The sequence below is a fragment of the Diorhabda sublineata genome, chromosome 2 (genome assembly GCF_026230105.1).
Source record: "Diorhabda sublineata isolate icDioSubl1.1 chromosome 2, icDioSubl1.1, whole genome shotgun sequence".
Lineage (NCBI taxonomy): Eukaryota > Metazoa > Arthropoda > Insecta > Coleoptera > Chrysomelidae > Diorhabda > Diorhabda sublineata.
In genome coordinates this window covers 14006150-14020318 of record NC_079475.1, presented here as the reverse complement: position 1 = coordinate 14020318, position 14169 = coordinate 14006150, and the positions used below count along the sequence as shown (strand labels likewise).

At 32.5% G+C, this 14169-nt stretch overlaps 1 protein-coding gene and 1 long non-coding RNA gene across 2 annotated transcripts in view; one reads left to right on the top strand and one right to left on the bottom strand.

The window, feature by feature from the left end:
- Positions 1 to 7213, bottom strand: part of LOC130452647 (uncharacterized) — a 78169-nt gene extending 70956 nt beyond the window's left edge. The window contains exon 1 of the long non-coding RNA XR_008910987.1: positions 7049 to 7213. This is a non-coding gene — a long non-coding RNA (uncharacterized LOC130452647). The remainder of the gene's footprint in view (positions 1 to 7048) is intronic.
- LOC130452645 (roundabout homolog 2-like) overlaps positions 1 to 14169 on the top strand; it is a 551928-nt gene that overhangs the window by 269947 nt on the left and 267812 nt on the right. The gene's annotated exons all lie outside the window — the stretch shown is intronic.

The following is a 14169-nucleotide window of genomic DNA, read 5'->3' as shown; positions in this document are numbered from 1 at the left end:
AACGTTTCCACAAATTGCAACTTAGTGTTTATTATAAAAGAAAATCTAGTCAAGATAATAATTATCTCCTATACAAACTAAAATATCAGATAATAAGTATGCAATAACATAGTAATTGCGCAATTTATATAAAAATTATTATCAATCTGTTTCTTTTCAGTTTCGTAGTCAGAAGAAAGTAGATTGAATTTAGTGTGATTAAAGTGAGATTTTTTAATATAAATGAAATATTAAGAACAAAAATGATATCCATTTTAATTAAATGTTTTCAGTTTGAAAAGGATTTGAGGTATCCAATTACATTAAAATCCAAATAAAAATTGTATCACGAGATTGCGAATTCCCTCAGAAACAAACAAACAACGAAGCAAAGTAAACAAACGAGTGTAAAAAATAATGCAACTAAGGAACCACAATACAAATACTACTAGTGTTTGAAAAACTGGAGAGTGATATTGGGAAAACCTCGAAAATTTTTCTTTCTGTTTAAAAAATCGTAGTGAATTGTAGAAGATTCAATGGAAATTAGGTTTTGTTCGATTTTTCTGATACTTGGCACGATGATAGTTTGAAGCAAACTTTGAATGGGAACGAAACTCCAAAACCCCCCAACCACCTCGAAACTACCCCTGAAGTGTTTGAAGGTCTCCGGAAGGAATTGGTTTTGGCCAATTGGTTTGAAACTTGAATCAAAGTTTTTATGGGCTCGAGACCTCAAAACCTCCCCAACGCACTTAAATCGTACCTCTGATGTGTCCGAGCTTACCCTGGAAGGACGGGTATTGATACTGGTACATTTTTTTGGAAATTTGACACAATAATTCAATGAAAGCTGTCTTAAAATTCTTAAAAGGCGCCAAGCTCCGAAACCACATCCCACTATAGAAAATAAGACAATGAGGTACACAAGTTAAAGTGGCAGCACTAGTGATAATAATAAATTCAATTTGCTTAGATTTTTGACATTTTTTTGATAAATTAGTTGATTATTAAAAATAGCGAATCGCTTAGGTATTTGTCTATTAAAGCGATTCGCCACAAAAAACGACGAATTGATGGTGACTAAAATATTGAGATATTGTCCTATTTAGGGGTAGTTTTGAGGTTTCGCGCTCAAGAAATGAGCAGAATCTTTTGGAGATTGGTTTTTATATCATCGACATACAACTACTTAGTTTATTCAGTGTCATCTGCTTCGTGAAGGCGGTTTTTATAGTTTTCCTGAGCCACGAAGAAACTGTAGCAACTCCGAGAACAATAAAAAAGGGCTTTTTAAAATTTTTATATCTGTTACAATATAATTACTGATTTGACACTGATAGAATTGTATCGTTCGCTGTCAATAATTAGAAAACTATTTCTTTTTAATTCTTCAATTTTGTTTTAGTAATTTTATAATATCTAATTATCAAATGCATAGCTCAAATTTGAAATTTATAGAAGAATCGGTCAACTTTTTCAATATTAACGGTAACATTCACCTAATAAGCTGAAATGTACTCATGAAGATTAATTACACGCATACGGGATACAACAATAACATCACCATTACTCTTTCTGTTTCATTAAGGTTGACGTTCATAAAAATAATTAAATATTAATTTATTCAGTTAGTAGACCTTTGAACAACGTGCCTCCGTTGACGCGACGTCAGAAAAATATAAAGAAATATTTATTTCCCCTTCAAAAGTTTATCTCATAAATAAAAAACAAAATAGAGATAATTAAAATTATTATTAATTGAAAAGTGAATAGTTTCTCATCAATATTAAATAGAAAATGTTGATTTCATGACGGATTTATGGAACGAATGGGTTTCATCTACTGTATCATTCCCTTCTAAATATAAAAAATGTAGAAGTATGGCCTTTTATAACTTTTTTGTTTTCTAGAGAACACACTAATCTGGTGAGAGTGGATGAAAACATATAGAACAAGACTTTAGTCATCATAAAGAAGAAACCTATTTACCCATTTTTGATACATTTGCTTTCCTCTTCTACGGAATATTTAGTGGACTTTTCTCTCGTATCAATGGATAGAAGAAACAAATATATAAATACATATAAATTTTGGAATAAACAGTGCCCTCTCATAGTTAATTTTACACACTTATGGTTGCGATACCTTCACCATCAAGGGCGTTTGAATTGGAATGTTTTTATGTACCAATGATGTAGCAGACTCATTTTTTTTTAGCTTTTTACATCTAATACGATCTCACTTACTCCTTGGTACTTCGAGATCTTAACCTCTTTTATCACACAGCTCTCTTTGTTCAAATACCTGCCCTCCTAATTTTTAAACTTTATTCATTCGAAGTCTTGCTGCTCTTAGACTCCTATTTAATATATTGTTCACAAGAATGTGATTTTAACTACAACAAACGTTTTGTTGGTAATTCTATTAGAATAGACTCTATGGAAGATAGAGAAAGTATAAATATGGCATTTACAGCTTTGATATTTTAGGTGAATTGTTCTTATTTGAAATTGGTATATATGTAAAAAAAGTTTCACTGCGTAAAATGTACTAAGATATAAGATATTAATTTAGCATTTTTGAGTACACATATTAGTCCCAAACGAGGTCCTACGACCTGCGATGACCAGCATCGTAGTGGTCGATCAAATCATAAACGTTAAAGAAAATTCACAAAGCAGTAATGCTTCATAAAAATAGAGCCGAATTTGAAATGAAACATGGATCCATCATTTCAAACTCGAAACAAAAGAACAATCAGAACAATGGACTGAAAAGGAATAAACGCCTCCAAACAAGGCGTTCTAAGAATAGGCAAGGTCATAGCGTCGATTTTTTAGGATATGAGTTTTCATTGACTATCTTAGAAAAGTTGAAACTATCAACGGCGAGTATTATGCGAACTTATTGCAACCTTTGATCGAAGAAATTAAGCAAAACGGCTGAATTTGGCTAAGATGAAAGTGTTGTTTCATTAAGACAATGCATCAGATCACATATCCGTTATAGCAATGGCTAAAATTACTGAATTAAAGTTTGAATTGCTACCTTATGCACTCTATTCGCCAGATTCAGCCCACTTGGATTCTTTTGTGATCCTAAACTTCAAAAAATGACTCAGTCGACAAAGATTTTCCAACAATGAAGAGGTGATGTCGGCAGTTAATGGCTGATTTGAGGAACTTGACGATTCTTTTTTCCAAAATTTTTGGAATACACTTCAAAATTTTTCTTTCAAAAATAAGTATGTTTGCTGATTATGGAATTACACTGTAGTAATAATACTAAATACGAAATAATAAATACTCTGAACAGGTAAATGAATTTAACGATGATGTATAAACGTTCTTTTTTGTGTAATTATTTGAAACATCTTTATCTTCTAATCTAAAAGAATGGGAATGTAGGAACAAACATACATTCTTTTATCTATCATTGTAAAGTAATTATAATCGACTAATTATGAATGAATAATGACTTGTTAAACTGACAGCAACATCGTTATATCGGAGGGTATCAGCAGTCTTAGAGGTGCCAATGATGGTTCTTCTTTGTTATTATACTAGTGGAGTGGGTGGTAACATTTACGAGCTTATATACTTGGAACTACATGAAAATTTACATGAAGTTCAAAATATATGAATTAATTAGTTCTCACGGCTTCTACAAGAAAGTCTTTTTATTATCCTCACTATGAAAATTGATTGGAAGACGACGTCAATAGTAAATAAACCTCCAAACCAACATTAAAACCGAAAGCTCATTTAAAAAGCATTATGTAAAAATAAAGTTATCTAGAATTTTTTTCGTATTTATGTTTGGACAGATTCCTTCTGCTTCTGTGTCATATCCATGATGAGACGTGGAAAACCTTTCACTATGTTCTGCTTTCCATTTACCACAGACACTTACTATCAGAAGGTGGTTAGGGCATAACGTTACGTGAAAGAAGAATTGAGATATATTTTGGAACGGATATGAGGGTAGTTAGAATACTGAAGAGAATCGCACAATGATACAACATCAACTCTGTTGAAATTGGCAAAATAAAAATATTCGTGAATTTTTCAGTTAAATCTCGCAAATGAAACTATAAAATTAGTAAATTAAAGATCGCAGATATAGTGAACACAGAATGTTGTTGTTGGTTTCAAACGCTTCTCTCCAATTTCTCCCTCTACCCTATTAAACAAAGAAGCTCAGTACTCTCATGGTATTGTGGTGGTTTTTCTACAGTAGGTTCTCCCTTTGCAATTCACTTTGCAATTAACTGTTTTTCCGTTTTAGGAGTATAATGGTGGATCCAGGTTTCATCTATAGTTATGAATCGACGCAGAAAATCCGACTTTTTGCATAAATCACGTAAATTAGGAAACTTTCTTTCGAATACGGTTTTGACACAAAATGAACAAATGCGAAACTTAATGCTCGGATAACTTCGGCATTCATAATTCTTCAATTAGTATATGGTAAATGGTTCTTTTGATTCCAAGAGCCTCTTTTATCTCTCTAACTTTAATCCGACGGTCGTTCAGTACCATTTGGTGTACTTTTTTGATTATAACTCAGGTTTTTAGCCGTCGAAAATGCTCGTCGTTAGTGAAGCTGATACAGCACGTTTGGATTCTGCTGTTGATTATTTTACGATCGTATATGATCGTGCAATGTCTGTGTTTGATCCTCTTTTGTTTGCATATACGTATTGACTTTCAAAAACAAATATTCAATTCTCATTACTCAATTCTCTTCATTTTCAGAAAAATCATTACAACGACTCATTTATACGATTAGGGTAAAACAGGCAAATGTGCCCCACTATTCGAAAAATCGAAATAAAAATCATTTTTTGTTTAGAACATGTTTATTAAAGTAATCAGTCTTAACCTCTGACTTAATTGGCATAAAAAAACTAAAAAATCTTCTAAAATATAATTGAATATAACTGAGATCAACAATTTTGTGAAACTTAGGGTGGGGCACATTACAAGGATAGATCCGTCTTATGTGCCCCAGCAAAACCTCTCATTTAGAGGTTCTTTTTCCTTTCCCTTTTCCTTTTTCTTTGGTACCGCAGTTATTGCATTTCTCTCTATAACTTGTACAGTCTTCATGTAACCAGCCAGAACACTGCAAACATCGAATCCATTCGCTCTTCTTCTTGGTACGGTAGTAATTCTCGTGACATTCTACACATGTGTTTTCATTTTCATCAGAACATTCTTCGCTAGATTCACTAAGCTGCAACTCTACTTCACTTTCTGATGACTATGATAAATCCCTCACAACAGTTTTCTTACGTTTTTTCTCCTGTTTTTTTTGTCTTCAAACAGTTTACGAGTTGTCAAATGAATTTTTGATGTCAAAACCTTAACAGATTGCTTCCTTTAACTTACTTTTTGTTGAATAATAGGCAATGGACTAATTATTTGTAAGGTCTTAGATGGTGTTAATTCTTTTGCAGTCTCAGAAGATTCTGATGTAGACATTTGAATGGCTTGATTATTATTATTACTAATCAGAGATGTGGATGTACTTGGCAAGGAAAGAGCAATAATGTTCTGAGTTTGCTGTGAATGATTATTAATTGCTTGCGAATCATCATTATTCTGAATACTTCCCATTGATGCATCAGAAATTCTGAAGAAATATTCAGGCACAGCATTGGGATCATAAATCCCTGTCGCTTTAAATCCTGAAACGCCTAGCCAATTGCTGGTATAGCGGACTTGAACCAGGCATCACCAATCATTTTTGAAATGTGGTATCGATTGAAAGGTCGGCCTTTTTTGTTGATAAACCAAGTGGAAACTTCTTTAGACAAGTAACACTTTTGAATGGCTTAAAAAAACTTCTATCCAATGGTTGAAGAGCCTGAGTAGTATGACTTGGTAGACAGAGGATAATCACATCGTTTTCAGATGCCAATTGTAGCATTTCATATGAATTGGAATGCGAAGAATGCCCATCCAAAATCAGAAGAACCTTGCCATCTTGCTTGTAAGATGATTTCTGATTCATGTATACATTTGAGCCAGGTGGTAGACCCTCACAAAATTCCGGTTTTTTGTATTTACCCTTCAGTATCAAAATAGGCGGAAGGAAAGTACCTTCCGCATTGCAGCACGCAATCAAAGATATATTTTCACCTTTTTCGGTACTGGTTACAGTATTTACACATTTCGCACCCTTGCTAGCAATTACGTGTCCATTTTTATTGCTAACTTGTATTCCGCTTTCGTCCATGTTGTAGATTCTTTCTGGTTTACTAATCAAATTGTTATCAGTCAATACCTTCAACAACATTTCAAAATATTTATCGACATCCTATCTATTCATACCACTAGCTCTTGCCAATGACAGGCCTTCTGCTTTACGTTTACTCTGGTCTGGATGACGCTTCATAAATCCTTGAAACCAATCCCAGCCTGCTGACTTCTTCTCATTATTGAATCGATGTGGCAATCGAAGATTTTCAGCAAAGTCGTAAGCTATAGACTGCAGTCTCGATGGCTCCAAGGGAAATCCGATGGATTCAAGCTTTTTAATGTGAGCTACAAGTTTTAGCTCGTTCTCATATCCCAATTCAGAAGGTCTTCCAATTCTCTGCTTAGACCTCCAACCCTTGAGGATGTGTCTTCGCAATGTGCGCGAAGGTATTTCATATAAACGACTCGCTTCATTTACTCCCATTTTCTTATTTATTACATCCTCCACCGCCTTCCGCATATTTTTTTCCGTCCATTTTCTTGGATCAACAGCTTTAACCTTTCCCATTATTAACCTTTCCCAATATTAAAAAGTAATCAAAATAAGAATTCAGGAATTATCTCCAAATGGGGCACATTAGCCGAAAAAAATCGGGGCGCATTAGACGATGTACAGTGTAATGTGCCCCACTTAAATAATTCTGATGTTTGTTACGAAAAACGGAACGTAATTATAGGCAAATAAAAGTTAAATGAGGTTAGTTTTCGATAAAAACTTTAAAAACACGAAATAATATGGAGCAAATACTTTTAATCAACGTGAAAATAGATATAAAACTAATTTATGTAGTCATACAAACCTTTTAATCACTTTTTCTCACTAAAACTAAATAAAAACCAGCACAGTGTTGTTTACATCGCGGCCATACTTGGAACACTGACCAGCTAGGATCAAGTAAGCGCCAAATTTAAAATGTTTCACTGAGTTTCGCGAGTGGGGCACATATCCGACTGGGGCACGTTTGCCTGGTTTACCCTATCGAACAGCAACTAAGCATTCAAAATAGATGACATTTTAGTGAAAACCCCTCAATATTAATCCTAGCTAATATTGGTGAGTGCCGACACCTTAAGATATACTGTATTCCATCTATTAACTATTATTATTGATTTATTATCTATATACATATTATCATAATGTATTTCGGAGAAAATTCTTGCAATAAATCAAATAAAAATCTTTGTTCTTATTGCTGCTTCGATGTGATGTTGAATTAATGAAAACATTGTCACTTAATATCTCCCACAAATAATAATTCGTGATACCTAAAATCATTTCTGGAAGAATCACCACTGTCATTGTTGATGTATAAATTAAATAAATTCATCATCTACATTTTTTATCATATGTTGAAGTAATAAATCCGTGATTTTTTATTGGTCAGCAAACTTAAATACTTGCCCACGTATTTAAACCTCGCCCCTTTGAAGTTCTGAGTATTCACCGATGACATGGTCTACAACCCCTCCCTCTTTCATGCACCTGCGATATTTCGGATTGTTCGTGTTGTTATAGCATGAAGATGACATCTTAAATGACAAGTTACCGGTGGTATTATGAGATATATCAAAAATCTCTTCAATTAGATTAAAGGCCAAAATGATTCACGTTTTCCAATGTCAATTTGTTGTTAACTACGTTGTTGTTTACATTGTCACATAGTTTAAAGCGTGATATTTAAAGTGGTAAAGAGTTATTTGATAAATAAAGACCAAGTCTAAAAGACATATACGTTTATTACATAAGATACCCAAAAAAGAAGTGCGGTTCATGAGTTTTTACTTAAGGTTATCAATAAAAAACTGATTCTACCGTCAGTCTGTTTAATTTCAGCATTGCGAACAAAAAACAGTCAGACGAGACCAGATTATGGTTATATGGTGGGTTTTTAATCTCTATAAGACCACATTAATGTACAGTAGTTTTGGAAAGAGAAGGAGTGTGTTAAAATGATAACCTAGTAGTCCCAAAATATTAGAATCGTTAAACACTTGCTGACTCCTGTACGTGGGTCATCTTATCATACTCGTCCCCACCGAAACAACTTAGAAAACGATGGACACATATCTATGGTCCTTCTGTTAGTTAATTTTTTACGCGAAACTCAATTTGAGACATTTTTCAAAATGATCTTTCAAGCTCTACTATAATAAAATGGATCGAAGTAGCAAGTTGGAATTTTTTGTAAATATTATTGAGGCTTGTCATTCACGTGTTCATAAACATTTTTGCGAGAACATTCTATTCACTATATGATATATATGTTTCAACTTTTTTTATTATGAGAACATTTCTGTCATCGGAATTTTAGTTGCTGTTTTCTCAATCGCTGCAAAGAACTGTATAATTGTAGAGTCGATAATTCATGTTTTTATGATTTCTGAACCAAAAAAGTTGTTATATAAAATACAAAAAGCACATTTTGATTACACTGTTAACACCACCACTAAACCAACACTCCCAATTACACTATCTGACACACCAAGTTATCGTCTCTAGAGACTGAAAATTAACAGTTTGTTAAGTACATATTAACATCCTCAACCTTTCTAGAAATTTCAGCTTATTTACAAAGTACGTGACTGAATAATAAGTCATTTCTCAAATTCACGTATCTAATAATGGATTATATTTCTTGAATTTCTTATTTCTTAGACCTCATGATATATTAATGCATCTAAATGCTCTTAATTTTAGGTCTCTTCTGTCTCAAAACTAGTTTTTTTAATAATTTTTGGAACATAAAATTTGACGTTCCGACTTTTCTTAAGTCTTTATTAAAATATGATATTAACACTGACAATTTGTGTATTTATATTAATTATTAATAATGGATTATCTGAATATCCACAGTTTGGGACACAATTTTGTGCACACGTTTTCAATGATTATACATATATTAGCTATGTCTAGTTTAAAATTCTGAATTTATATTGTACTATTTTCCCCTGAATAAAAAAAAAAAAACATTCAATTATCATAATATCGAAAAATAATACACCAAACCTTCGACAGTAACGAATTTAATAATATACTTCACCACTGAAGATGGGTTTTAAACTAGAAATAATTTTTGTGTAAATATATATTACCATTGCCTTAAGTCCAGTATTTCCCAACTTTTTTTGTGTCATGCTCTACCCAACCCTTTATAAAAGTATTGTGCCCCCCTATGTAACATATACCTAATTTTTAATATCAAGAAATAACTAGAAAATTGTTAACGGAATACAGTAAGTAAATTTTCAAAACAAAGAATGAAAAACTAAAATTTAAATTCGAAATAATTTTAATAAAGATTTAAATTAAAAGCAAAATCTACTGTTTCAATCTCGTAAAAATGATAACATTAATTAAAAAACACAGGCTAAATTAATCCAAAATCTACGACTAAATACACACGTGGCTGTGAAGAAAAAAAATGCTTCTCAGACTAAGTTGGCGTCGGTCATCAGACCCGCGATGTTTGACACTGATCCTTGCCTACAATGCTACATGTTTGACTCAACTACTTCCTAGTCGGGTAGTGCTTTTATTTTGCTATGCTTGATATCATCAAACTAGATTTTTTATTAGTTGCTGCTTATCTTGATAAATTGAAATTCTTTTATTCGGGTGCCAACAACTGCGTTGTTTAAAGAGATAAAGCGTCTGGGGATCCACGTGAAGCCTGCCGTCTACCACAGGGAGGTTAACTCGACACCAAAAACCCATTTCATATTTTGGTCTCGCCAAAAGAATTTATATAATATTTATTGGTCGCAATTATTTACAATTTCATTTTTTCTTCTTCTCATTTTCTAATATTGCATTCAAATCACCCAGAGCTGAGGCGTTAAACTCGTATCTAGTCCATTTTCGAATTGTCCCTCTTTATAATCGAATTGCCCCCTTGTGAGGCGTGGGAGTCACGTTGGGAAGTACGGCTTTAAACAGTTTAAATTAAACGTAGACCAATTAGTCTTACTTAATGCATATTCTTCAGTAGATAATATTTAAATTCCACTTTAACTAAGTAAACCTGATTCTACTCTAATCAAGTATCGATGAAATATTCAATAAACCGCATGAGGCGTAGTTAAAATATTAACCGAAATTGCTACTTCATCCAACCCACAACATATCGATAAAGACATAAAAAATTAATCCGATCAATTTATTATACTTTATGAACTTCTTTAATTAACTCGGAGGTGAACATGTGTTTTCGCAGCAGTATAACCTTTTTAGCTGTCGCCTGCTCTATCGTAAAATGGCGTTCAGGTGACATCTTATCGCCCTCTCTACTCGCATTGACAGGTTTTATGAATACTTCAAGATAAAATCTTGCAGAGAATGTAGATAAGAATGAGTGCCGTTGAATTATTTTCGAGATTACTAACCAGTATGATGAGTTATTTTCACGTGGAGTATCTCATAAAAATTCAGTCAGTCTTCTTAAAATGCAATAAGAGATGTTTCTATAGGATTTCTCAATATTAGCGTAATGAATTATTTCGAATTTAAAGTTTTTAGGAAAGTTGAGTGTGACATATTACTATAATGTTAGAAAATTTAGGAGTAAATTGAATTTAAAAAAAAAAGTATTGCATGAAGTAAGGAATCCAGGACTTGCTCGAAGATGAAAAGTTGATTATGATAATCGACATCATCCCCCGAAATTTTACAGTAATGATTCATCTGATACTCTGGTTACTATCTTTCCTTTACAATTCATCTTTTTGAATCTATATAATATTGGAACTACACGTGGAAACTTCAAACAAAACTATACTTTGACTGACACACTTTCCCCGACAAATGTCAGTTCAATCAAATTTTTCAGCTTAAAGCTCCGATTTGTCAACGGATGGTTATAATACCGAACCGATGCTAACCATCGCTGGAGTTTCGACTGGCTCTTAAATAACGTCCGGCCTTAAATAACAAAACTTTTATATTTTAAATATATTATAAGCACAGAATTTTATTATTTATATTGTGTTGCTACCAGTTTTGGAGGGTGATCTGTAGACGAATAATAAAAACTTATTACATCACAATACATCACAAACTAATTTTTAAAGAATTTTTAAAGAAGGTTATCCATCCATTTTAAAATTAATGAAAGTCGTGTGCAAACGACTGTCATTCAAAGAAATGATCATCAGAAATAATATATTCATTCGAAATTCCAAAAGCTGAAGGGGAAAAAAATTAATAAATAAAGTATATTACATAAAATATTCAGTAGCGATACCTCTTCCAAACATTGCTCACAGTTTCTAAATTACGCTGGATTTCACTGATTGCTACCTTGATATAGTGTGCATAGTATAGATTTACAGTCTTGTAAGCATACAAAACACATTTTCTTTTGTATTCGTGTTCATAATTTCATGGAATCTATCAAATCTATATTGAATTCAGAAACTCTACTAAACTTTCCTATTTCTTGAACCGTAACTCACACACAAAACTTCTTAAGCTTTTGAGCATGAAGTTTTCAACTCGAGAGAAAGTTGGAAGTGTGTTGTAAGTACGTTTTAATATTCATAATAACTCCTTTTCTCTATGTAGTACAGAAGTGGAAAAAATTACGGCGGAGAGCTAAAATTAAGTAATTATATCCAAAATTACTTTTATTTTGTCGACGTACCTTGATTGAAGATATTTCATATTTTATCAATATTTTCTTGTTACAATAAACAAATATATGTTTCAAAAAATACTTGAGAATGTACGAGTTATGAAAATTAAGTAAGGAGACTGATGCTGTGAAAATTATTCGTTGAAGAAATACACTTTTTACAGTAATACATTGTTTACAGCGATTCTGAGGAGGATTTTAATAAAAACTTTAAAAACAGACTCAAGATTCTTCTTCTTCATTGTGGTATCATCAAAAGTGACTAAAGCAAATATTGATTTGAGAACATTTTGTAAATGTTACATACTAGGATGCGTTATAACTTATTTCTCCCCATATTATTCGTTTAGGGTTGACGATTTTCTGAGATGAACTGCTCATCTAGAGAATAATTCTTCTCTGATTTGTATTCGCTGTATATGTGACGAAGTGAGGATTTCGGTGCTTACAATAAGATCTTGATGATCGCGAACCACTCGACACACACCTTTCACTCAGTGAAGTGGGAACCCCTTTCAAAAGTTCCTTCTATTTTGTGCTGAGATCAGTTTCCAAAGAACTGGACTTATTTACCTACTTAACAGTTTATTATGGCCTTATTGAGTCGCATCTCAATTTGAGCAAACCTTCAACCTAGAAAAGAGAGCTGTTAAATATTTGCTCGGACTAAACAGCAGGGCTCACTGCAGGTACGTATTTAAAAGATTCAAAATTCTGACTCTTTCTTCCTTATTTATCTTTGAATCCGTTTGCCTAATTCGTAAGCACACTTCTCCAATTTCAGAAAGGTCGTTTCACGGCTAGCCACTTAGGAACGTAGAGCACGACCTTTACTTACCTACTCCACGTTCACAATTAGTTAAGGATTCAAAAATTTACAATGCGAATGAAATGCACAATCACTTTCCAATTGAAATCAAATCGATATCATCTTTTTCCGCATTTCGCAATAATTTGAGGGCATATTTACTGGAAAGTGCTTTCAACTCTGTAATCGACTTCTATCTAATTATAATAGTTAATTCGGGGCATGTTGCATGATGGTTTAATTTTTGCTATAGACTTATATACTAATTATTACATATAATTTTGTTACTCATTGTGGTTGTCTTCTGTGTATTGAATTTTTTTTTATTTGCACTTTTATTTTCTTATTATTATGTTTGCTTTATAGTTTTTAAAAGTTTTTGTCTAAAAATTGTTACAATAAAACATTTATATCTCTCTACCTTCACATCACTCTATAATCAATTCAAACGATTTCGTTGCATTTGTATATGAAATTCAAGAATTGAAACATTGACAATTCTGAAATTAGAACTTCATCCAAATTAAACAGAATGATAATAATCATTCTCTTTAGGTTGCGCACTATAATTGTTGTAGAAAAAATACGAGGTACACAGCACTGTTTTACCAAGATGAACCTCTAACGATGAAGACAAATCTAATTTTATACTTTATTCCCATGAATCCCTTATTTCATAGTTTGAATTATATATCGATATCCACGAGTTAATAGTAAAAATCGTAACAAACACATCATAAATAGTTCAACAAAATACAAAAAGGGTTATTGCTTGCTCTATGTATTGTATTATAGTACAAATATTGATTATCGCCTTTAAAATATATTCCGTTCGAATCTATACATGCAAGATAACTTTTGATTTAAATTCCATACACTTGTTGTAAGCCTCGTCTGAAATCGCTTCCAGTACCTTAAGCGTCTAACCTTAAAGTAATATTATATATGCCTTGTACTAATTGTGACGCTGTCTACATAGGGCAAACATCTCAGTATTTAGAAAATAGACTAAAGGGTCATCAATACGATAAAAAAATAAAACTTCGTTAACGAACCATGAAATATCAAAAAAACATAAATTAAATTATAAATATTCAAAAAGTGAGGAAAAATTAATCGAAGGCCACAATACATGAACACAGAAATATCGGAAATGTTTGAAGAAAAACGCCGAATGGCGTTTATGGCATCAACATACCCATGGCACGTTTCCCGAAGTGGTTTTTGACGAAAAAAAGTTACTTGGAGCCAAATATGATGAATACTCTTAAGCCATTTCGTGTTTGACTTAAAAATAAATTAAAGTCATGCTGAAATGTGCCTACAAATCTGGTCCCTAGCGACGAATTGCTTGACGTAGTTATCTCTAAATGATGATCAAGTACTAATATTATCATATTCATAAACCTGATTGATGTGTTTGATGAATGTATGGTCCTCGCCTACGATACCAAGCATCTCTTTTACGACTTTTATTTGACGT